The sequence below is a fragment of the Eschscholzia californica genome, unplaced genomic scaffold (assembly GCF_041429995.1).
Source record: "Eschscholzia californica isolate CP2 unplaced genomic scaffold, dmEscCali1.0.p SCAF_2, whole genome shotgun sequence".
Lineage (NCBI taxonomy): Eukaryota > Viridiplantae > Streptophyta > Magnoliopsida > Ranunculales > Papaveraceae > Eschscholzia > Eschscholzia californica.
Genome location: NW_028238309.1, coordinates 7833752 through 7844568, shown reverse-complemented (window position 1 = coordinate 7844568; position 10817 = coordinate 7833752). Strand labels below are relative to the sequence as shown.

At 33.1% G+C, this 10817-nt stretch overlaps 1 pseudogene across 1 annotated transcript; it reads left to right on the top strand.

Annotated features, from left to right (window-relative positions):
• Positions 1–8226: 8226 nt before the first annotated feature.
• LOC147555848 (tryptamine hydroxycinnamoyltransferase 1 pseudogene) lies at positions 8227–9952 on the top strand (annotated as a pseudogene). The gene has a single exon (XR_015235160.1). The product of XR_015235160.1 is annotated as a tryptamine hydroxycinnamoyltransferase 1 pseudogene (transcript).
• The last annotated feature ends 865 nt before the right edge of the window (positions 9953–10817 follow it).

The window sequence follows — 10817 nt, the reverse complement described above, 5'->3', positions numbered from 1 at the left end:
GTTCACTTACTACTCAAAATGAGCTTCACATCAACTTTATGTTCCTTTCCATCTTTTACTCCCTAAAGAGATCATGTTTGGTGGGACTCCCTTTCACTTCCATATGAAACCTTACTTACTTGTACATACATAGTTGTATAATACTACTAATAGACATAATGCTAGCAATCTGCCTAACTACACCAAATCATCTTTCCCCTAACTATAACAATATCATATGGGAATATGGTAATCAAATACATAAATCATTCCTAAAAAGAAGTGGGGGGTTTTTGGTGGATGTAACCTACTATAGTTCCTTTTAATGGAAGTACCTAGTGTACTTGACATTGATTAAAGAAATTAAGTTTATACCCAATATATGAATAAAATTTCTAATTGTGTGCCTCTCTTCATCATTAGTTAATTTGTGATACTTATACTCTTCAAAATCCACAATAAGTCAAATGGTTAAAGAATCTTATGAGATGAAACGTAGAATAGTGGCACTAATGTATATCGTTTTTGTGGGTAAGAGAGCGTAACATTTGTATCTCTATAATGGTGAGAATAGGGTGTGGATCTTTTGTTTCAAAATAAAACTTTGTAGTACAAGTTAGTCTCGTAATTCAATAATCATATAAGATAATATTGAATATATATGCAAGTTAATTTTCGTTCGCTTGATATCTTTTTCTTTATCGGGATGCCTATGGTTTCAAAAGTCAAATAGGGCGGAAAAGATAATCAATCTTATTAGCGCTATATTTTTTTTTAGGGAAAATGATCCATCAATTTTTCTAGATTTGCACTCTTATGTATGATTTGCGGACTTTTGCAGGTTTGCAGATTTGCAGATTTGCGGTGATTTTTGCATAAAGAAGACTTGTACAAATCTACATATATATATATATATTTGGGTATCTAGGACAGCTATGAATAATATTAATCTTACATGTATTCAAGCGGTCAAGCCATTTGATATAAGTACATTAATGTACGAAATGTAATGTCAAAAAAATATGGCAGATATGTATAGGTTTGCAGAGATTTCTATAATTTGCACGGTTTGTACAAATTCATACAAAGAGCTCAAACCTAAAATATTATTGACATCTCCTTTTAACGAAGACCAACACGAAGTTAGTCTTCACCCATTACACTAGTAGCTTCTTCTTCAAGTCTTCATAAGAGATATTCTTTTTAAAGTTAGATGATTGTATATAGTACAAGATTTTTCAACTTTTATTTCCTCCTTTCTTTTTTCGATTTCTTGATGACGGTTGTACAACAAAATAACTCTAAATAAGCAAACAACTCATATGCACTATCTAGAATAATCCTTTGGTGTTAATTCATTTTGAAAGTAAACTATTATGCCTTTGAAAGTAAACTATTATGCCAAAAATAAATTATTTAGAGACTACGAAAATCATTGTTGAGTTTAAGAGATAGAAATATCAATATATAAACTAGATATAGCAAAATTTGACAATTCTTTTTTTAATCAAAGTAAGATAATTAACTTTTAACAACCATTTGGTTTAGATAAGCGATTAGTTGCAAGAACTAAGTAAATGAAAGCTACTTCGACTAAATAAGTTTAAGACTTACATATATCATTTCATCTCGAAGATTTGTCTATAAATGACTACTATAACAAGATTTGAGAAAATATCAATTTCGTGGCATGTCTAATCTCACAACATAATACGCAAAAAGAAAGATAAAACAAAATAAATAAATCTAGACACTTGCCTCATATTTTTGTAGGCAAACTTTTTAGGCCATGAATATAATTATAATATTTACAGTTTAATCTTAGGATAAAAACTATTGTTTTGGGGATCCCCATTTTACTCTCTAAAAATAACTGCTTTCTTTGGGAGAGAAACCGCAAGCGTTTTGATTGTCTTTCCGGTGAAGGAAGATCTCCCTTCGCCCGAATCCCCTTCAATATTGAATGGGGAGATACCTCTTTTAGTTTACTCAGCCTTTTACACCCTTTTGGAGTGAAAAGAGAAAATAAGTGGGGAAACGAAGTTTGTGGATGCATTGATCTGGATACACCATTCACTATTTAGGTGAAGATGTGGTCGGGTTTGATGGGATATTGCTTTTACCGTGCAGTATTTGACCTATCAACGACATGACTAACGATTTTGAAGAAATTAGATGTGTTTCTCATGGTTAGCAATGGTTTATATTGTTCGTGATATTAACTAAATCGTCAAGAGAAGATATGAAATTTGTCTCCGGTAGAGGTTGGGCATGTAATTTGGTGTAACAACAAGAAGATTTTTCATACTTTTCTCACCATGAATGTCCTGTTGTTCTTATATTTTCTTTAATTTGAAAGTTGATTGTAAATTCATGTGATGATGATCTAAGAACCTGCAGTTATAATTTGAATATGGTTTCAGAGTAATGTATCTGCTTCTTCGTCATGATGATTTGCTTTACCAATGATCTTTAGTTCTTTACTTTAGGTTGACAACCGATTTAGTGATGGGGATATCCAATTCAACCCGACAGACTCGCAAGATCTCCATTTCTCTACTTGATTTATAATTTATACTTTGTTCTAGTATAATAAAATTTTATGAACTTGATGATCTTTTCATTTTATGACTTTTAAGGTCTTTTCATTTAGTTTTTGTTGTGTTACCCCTTTTTCTTAATGAGGCACTACATTCGAAAGTTATGTATAATAGGAGTATTTTATTTATGTAACTCTCACGTTGTTCTCAGAGGAGTTAAAATTCTCAAACCATGTAATGTTATGGATTGATTTCATACTTATGAATAAAATTATAGTTCTACTCAAAAAAAAAATTACAGTTTAGGTTAAACTCCACAATATTGAAGTCCTTAGGTTTTTTAACATGGCCATTCTAAACACAACTGATGGTTAGGAAAAAAAAGAAAAAAAAAAAAGTTAAAAAACACAACTGATAACACTCTACCATATTACAAATAACTTGTGAGAAAAGTGTAACGGCATTTGAGATAACAATTAGTAGCCCAAGTGGTTCCAAGGTGTTGACATAAACTCCAGAAAGCCCTGGAGATCCCAGGTTCGAACCACCAGAGAAGGTGGAATATTTGGTTATATGAATTGGGATTATTAGGGTGTAAATAATGTTGTTGGGCTTTAAGCCATGTCTAGTTGGGCTATAGGCCGGTCTTGTTAGTGTTTGAGTGGGCGGTTATCGAGCTTATCACATCTATGATGTATCAAGTGCCAAATGTAACGACATACGAAGATCGTAGTCGACTTCCCAAAAAAAAAAAAAAAAAACAAACGGCATTTGAGATCATAAGACTCATATGTGATACGTGTCATGTCCTATTCATATAACATACATTATAAAGGCACCATAATCTATAATCTATATAGAGTTGCCGTGTTTTCAACCAAAAAGAAGAGATGGGCATGTGAAAATATTTTTAGGAAAATACTATTTGACCCGACATACAGTGGTCTCAATAGCCTATAGCTCGTAGAATGTAAATTATTGACATGCAAAGATAAAGTTTGTAATGTGTGCGGTGCCTATAGAACTTTATAGTTGGCGCCTTTATAATAGTAACAAATATTTGTTAAGGTTGTTGAGAATTCTATCTTTGTTTAGTTTCTAAAATTTAAGAGCAGAGAAGATAGCGTTTTAGAGTTGTAAGAAAATAAAGATAGTACGAAGTGGAATATATTTCACATTATAGCAATAAGAATATATTTGTTGGGCCAAGTAGCACACCTCCTAAATTAAACCAATAATGAAAGGGGAGATGCTAGAGTGCCCAAAAGGGTGTCCACCTGACGTAGAATTCACTAAAACACAAAGTTTTTTTTTTTTAGAATTTGACTACGGTGAGGATTACTTTTGTTTCTAAATGAAGAAATTTGGGTATTTTACTGGGTATTTCTAGCTGGGCACTCTCTCATTTCCCTAATGAAAGAGGCCTAAAGCCCGACAACAATTACTTTATGTAGTGCCTTAATTAACTGAAATAAATCTTGTTGATTACTGCTTCCACCGAGACTTGATTCCACGACTTCATGGCTTAAGAGGGATGTCCTACCACTACACCAAAGAGTGGTAGACGTTAGCGTCATATTATAGTTGGTCTTTCGTGCCGATATGTCTAAATGACATCCAAAGGGATGTGTCTTTTGTGTAATATGTTTCTAATATTTTTCTAAATTTCTTTTATAACACCTCTTCCAATCTCCCCCCTTTAAACTCTATGAATCTCACTTTCTTTTTTTCTAATTGACATCTACATCTTTTTTTCTTTTTTCTAATTGACATCTACTTTTTTCCTATACTTTGTTGTTTTTCTTTTTTTAAGGACGGTGTAGGATGGGATGAGGAAAAATGAAGGTGTCTTTCGAGCGATAGTTGCTTACAGGACGGTGGTTGTAGATACGACTCCGAAATGTCATCTGATGCACGTGTTATTCGTTTGGAACATTTTAAATGTCCATCATTGTCTCTATTATTTGTTTGTGAGATTTTAAATATCTCCTAATTCGTCTTGTAAATCATATGGGACAAGATCATATACATCTCGAGACATTTTGGCTTTATAGACATTGGTAGACATATAGCGTTTTGTTAGAGTAATCTTGAAGAAATTTGGGGAGAGAATGTATTCCAAAGTATGTAAGACATTTGTGGATACTTTGATAAGAAACACAATAAGTAATTAATACTGATAAATTAATAATAATAATAATAATAATAATTATGCTATAATTGAGAAAGAGATATGAAGATTGAAAACAAAGAAGGAAAGTAGAAAATTCAGAGAGGGATTGATGAAATTCTATAGAGAGAGAAAGAGAAGAGATTTATCTATTTTGTTCTATTTACAGATGGAGATTTCTAGAGAGGGAAGAAAGGAAATGTTACAACCGGCTATTAGAGTATAAAATCAGAAAGCTTCATCACTACTAAGCATCTCGGCTTGGGGGATCATCTCTTCTTAAGCTCAACCAATAGAAAAATCAGAGAGAGAGGGTGAGAGAAATTTGTAGAGAGGGATTATCTTCATTATTTTTATCTTATTCTTCTTCTCTATCTTTTCTTAGTGAGAGAGAGAGATTAACAAAGGTTGTAGTGAGAGAAAGAATTCAAACAGATTGCTGTAGAGAGAGAGGAAGAAAGAGATCATAAATTCAAACATTGATTATCATTTTATGTGTTCTTTTGTTTCTGTTTTGACTCTTTTAGTGAGAGATAGAGGAAAAACAGAGAAAGAGAAAGATTAGAAGAAGTTAAATACAGTAAAGAGAGAGAGAGAAATCAGTGGGGAAGATGAGAAAAATGTCTGGAAAATAATATTCCCAGAAAGAAAATACTTCCAAGAAGACGAGAAAATTATTTTCCTTAGGGGCGCGTTTGGCTTCCAGTTGAAAATCAGTGAGAAAAGTTCTGTTTTCGTCCCTATTTCTCTTTTATTTGTCATATCTGTTTTAAACTTTTATTATGACTAGCCAACTCTCTATCTAGGGTAGATGATGAAACCATGTTCAAAATTTTAATCGAATTTTAACGAAAATATCTCCCGGAATTAGGATAGTTCATTATCCGAAATTCTGAGTTATAAAAAGAAAGTGATTTAATTTGTCTAAATATTTGTTCTTAAAAATGATTTTATGTGGTGAATTCAGAAAACCCAGATTCTCGCCCATTTGAGTTCCTTGTATCATTTGTATTTATTTTCATTTCCGTTATTTTATTTTAAATTTTATTCATTTTAAAACTAAAATCAAAACATTTGAAAAATCTTATTACTTCCTAGTTTTAGAATAAGTTTAACTAGTCTCTGAGGAACGAACCGGTCTTACCGGAATTTATTACAACTTGACACCTGTGCACTTGCGGGTGTAGACCTATTTAGGAAACTTTCTAGGCCCTTCAGGTCTGGTGTTAGCAGAGATGGATGCTAACAGCCTTTTGTCCCGGTGCCTTTAGAAGCACCCTCTTTTTATTGTTACCTGTTGCATAGCTCAACCACATAACCTTACCTGGAGTGCCTATAGTCATCGGTCCATTTTCAATCAATCCTTGTAGAAGTGCTCTTTGCACAATTTGAATTATACAACAAACTTAGGTTAAGTTATGGAGAATCACTATTAGATTGTCATAAACCTCCTCCCATGTGACACAATTTATTTGTAGCCATCCACTTCAATCACATCAAATCCGACGACAAAAAAGAAAGAGATAAAGGTTAGTATGTTGTGAAAAGATGAGGATGAAACTAACTTTTTTTTGCTTTTTCTTTCGCCTAAAGATATTCGATCCACTAAAAACAGACCTAAAATCATCTCTTATTCACACAGAAAGTCTCACAACTTCGACTCTCAAGCGCGTTAATTTTCTAAGTGTTAATTTTCTAAGTGTGAGTTCATTTTCAGGAATCTTCTTCAATATGAACAAAAACTTAGCCTATTTTGGACCACTATTCTTGAAATTCAAAACAAAGGCGCGTCTCTTTTTAATCACAACAATTGACTTTCACATGTTTATATTGTTGGGCTTACCCTATCTGGAACTTGTGGTCAAAGTCAAACATATCAGATTAGACGGTGATGCTTGAATTGGGGAAAAAATTAGGTTTGCTACAGAATGCTCATTTTGTTCACCTACCACTAACTGGACCAACCAAGAAACGAAAAGAGATGATGTTTTTCCTTGGAATTACTGATAATTAAGTGGTGTCCAACCAACCCACTCCCTTTTAACTCCACTTATTATTGTTTTATTTTCTTATTCTTTTCTTTTTTGGTGACTAACATAAGACTGCAAAAACAAATATATAATGTACGTGTACATACGTATATGGGTTTCTACGCACTGAAGTTGCGCGATTAGGGTTCACAAATTATAAGATTTGTGTGAATTTCTTGAACTCTATTTACTAAGGTTTGCTATATAGCCGGTTGTTGCTTCTTCCCTCTTCTGATCCCTCGAGTGAATCCACATAGAGAGTATAGGGGCCACGAAATCCCATCCTCATGTTGTCTTATCGACAGATTTTGTCGAGACATCTTAAGTCAAGGCCTCCCCAACCCTCCACTCTGGTGAAGCGATCAGTATCCCTTCCTTCGTTCTTCCCCTTACGTTACGGATGTGGAATTGATAAAGAAATGCTTGATTTTTGCAATACATAAAATGGTTGAGTTGTTAATAGGTCCACCATATCTAACCTAAAAGAAAAATAAACCTCTCATTTATAGTTTGAGCTTTACAACAAAGCATGCAATTAGAAAATTTTCATATTAGTAGTAGTTGGCTAACTGTAGTTGAGAATAACTGCAGGTTGATCTATTGCAATGAAAAAAGAAACATCCACATTTATTTGATACAATCTAAAAAGGGCAGTGCCCATTTTAAAACGTTTAGAAGGGCTAGAATGACATTGAGATAGATCATTATGATAACAAATATAAGCCTGAATGAGAGAATTGGTCGACTGAATTGCTTTTATAGTTTGGTCGGTCGAATTGCTTAACATTCACTGATTCACATTGTGAAACTTACTGAATTGTGCTAGTCTTATGGTACAAAAAAGAAAACGGCTTGTTTAGTTAAATTTCATCTTCTTGTATATGATCACAAAATAGTGGTAAAAATAATTTCCAAGGGTAGGTGTATCACGGGCGGAGCTAGGATTTTTAACTAGCCGGGGAAGTCTTAGGTGAGGTCTTAACAACTGAGCTATTGGTTCATATACTGTTTTATGTTTATAACAGATAAGCATAAATTCAAGCCTGGCCCACACTGCCTAGGCTGGTCTTCACATATGTCCGCCTCTGGATTTATACCTTTGATTATTTACATCGAATGAAATTTTGGTATGATTCAAATTATCCTAATTAAATCTACACCGCTATTTAGAAAAATAAATAAATTCACTTCTGATATATATCAGGCTGCTACAACACTAAAATGGTTAAATGGCCGTCATGCCATCATCACCACCACCACTACCTACATTAGCACCCCACCACATCACAACCACTGATCCCATTACTCAAAAAAGAATTATTTATGTCATAATTACTTTTCCTTTTTAGTTATTAAATTATAAAATAGTACATTATTTACTTTTAAGAATTACCATTGTTCCAGTTTTTAAACATGTTATTACATTTTCTAATCATCTGGCTTGACAGATAAGAAGATAAGAGTTGTTGAGACTTTATATATTCCTCCTCCATATATATAGAGAACCCACCTAATATTTTTTCCTCAAACACAAACTATCATTTAATTCCCTTCAAAATCTTCATCTTTCACCTTCCTAGCTACTTAGAGACATAGAGAGAGTTGAAGCTAGTTAGCAATGGCTATGAGACTAATCAGCAGCAAAATCTTCAAACCTTTACCTTCTACAGATCCTTCAATTTCTTTAGATACCAAAATCCCACTAACAATTTTCGATAAAGCGGCTTTCGATCTAAATGTATCAGTACTATATGCATTTAGACCACCCATGCCTTCAAATGAAGCCATGAAAGAAGGTCTCTTGAAAGCTCTAATCAACTACCCACACCTTGCTGGTAGACTCACAAATGATGAACAAGGAAGACCTTGTATTCATCTAAACAATGAAGGAATTCGAATAATCGAAACCTATATTCCAACTACTTTAGCTGAAAAACTTCCTTTCAATCTTTCAACAGATTTAAATGAATTATTCCCACCAGTTGTAGGAATTGATGAACTACTTCAAATCCAACTTAACCGTTACGCTTGTGGTGGGGTCGTTATCGGACAAACTTGTCATCACCACGTAGCCGATGGTCAATCAATGAGTTCATTTTTCTTTACATGGGCGAAACTTGTTCGAGGTATAGACCTTCATGACAAACAAATAATGGTACCTTACCATGATAGAGCTACTATTTCCGCCCCTCGTTACCCACTTAACGTAGAAGTTGATCATCGTTCAGTTGAATTCCGGAAGTCTACTCATCTAGAGAGTGTTGATTCTTTATCTTCCATCGAAAACTTGATTGTTAATTTCTCTGTTGATTTCATGGCTAAGCTCAAAATGAAGGTTAATGAAGATAATAGTAATATCATCAACTTGCCTCCATACCAAATGTATAGTACTTTTGAGTGTCTTTTAGCTCATGTGTGGAAAAAAATGACACTAGCTAGAGGACTTGACCTAGATGAGTATACCCAAGTTAGGGTTGCAGTTAATGGCAGGGCAAGGATCAAACCACAAGTACCCATGGAATATTTTGGTAATTTAGTACTATGGGCTTATCCAAGATTGAAGGTAAGTGAAGTTTTGAATGAAAGCCATGTTTATATAGCTAAAGCAATTCATGAAGCAGTGGCTAAGGTTGATAATAGATATTTTAAATCGTTTATCGATTTCGGAGAGATGTGTAGAGAAGATGGAAGCGAAGATGAGTTGGTTTCAATGGCACCCGATATCGGAAACTTGTTATGTCCAAACATGGAGGTAGATAGTTGGATGAGATTTCAATTTCATAATATGGATTTTGGAGGAGGAAGTCCTTGTGCTGTTCTTCCTGCAGAATTGCCTGTTGAAGGGTTAGTGATATTTGTTCCTTCTTGTAAAGAAGGAGGTGGTGTTGATGTTGTCATGGCTATTTTGAAGGAACATGCTAAGATCTTCAAACAAATTTGTCACTCTTTTTGAATAATTCAAGCTTCCTAATTGGAGTATTATCTTCATCAATCTCATTTCCAATGAAATATTATCAATATATTAATTACTATCTTTTAATGCTTTTTTTTCTTCATAATTTTAGGTATTTATATGTGTTATGTTTATGTTTAGAATATTTTATGTAAGTTTTTCTTAGTAGTCAAAAAGTAAAGACTACTGTTTTTTTTTTAATTTTCTATTAGTTAACAATCAATTGTATAATTAAGAACACTATTAGTTTTATGTGTTTATCGAAGTAAAATTCTAGATACGTCTAGCTAATTATTTATTTATTTATTTTAAGTCAACAATAACACTATTTGTTAATTTCACGTCCACAACACTATTTGTCAACTTCACGTCAAAAACACGGACACTTCATAATGTTTTCGTACGAGTAATTGACGTAATCAAACGGTTGTTATCACAGCATACTCCAGTATTATACTCGGAGATAAAATATGGTTTTCATGATTTTCGGTGCAACCAAACCACTCATTTCTTATTGTTATATAAATTTCAAAAAAAAATGGTAATTGGTTTGATAATTCTAGATTAATAATAAGATTAGTATAGAACTTGGTGCACTCCTCATTTACTTTAAGTAAGATATGGGGAAAGGGAAATGGGCTCCCCCCTGTCATATCTTAGTTAAAGGGGCATGCATTACATTTGGTCCATTTAATCTATATGTGTGGGAAGAATCAATTGAATTATTAGGAAACATTAGAAGACACCTTGAACCTTAACCTAACTTTAAAATTAAAAAGGCTTCAAAAAAAACTTTAAAATTAAAAAAATGGTTTCATCATTCTATGTTTCATTTATTTTTGTAATCTTGAAATTAAGTGGAGATTTGATAATAATTTTTTAAAAGTAAAGTGACCTTATATATAAAATTTCATTAACGGCCTCGTTTATCTGGATATGCCAAGCCTTTTTTTTATTCGGATACATATACCTAGGACTATTGTTCATTTGTTCGCATTAGTTTACAGATGGCTCGATTTTTGTTTTTTAAAGTAATGTTATGTTTTCCGTCTTGGTTTCTAGAACTCAAAATAAGATGGGGTTGAATTAGTAAAAGGGTTGGGTTGATTGTTGACATACTATGGGCCAAAAAGTCAAGCCCTAGC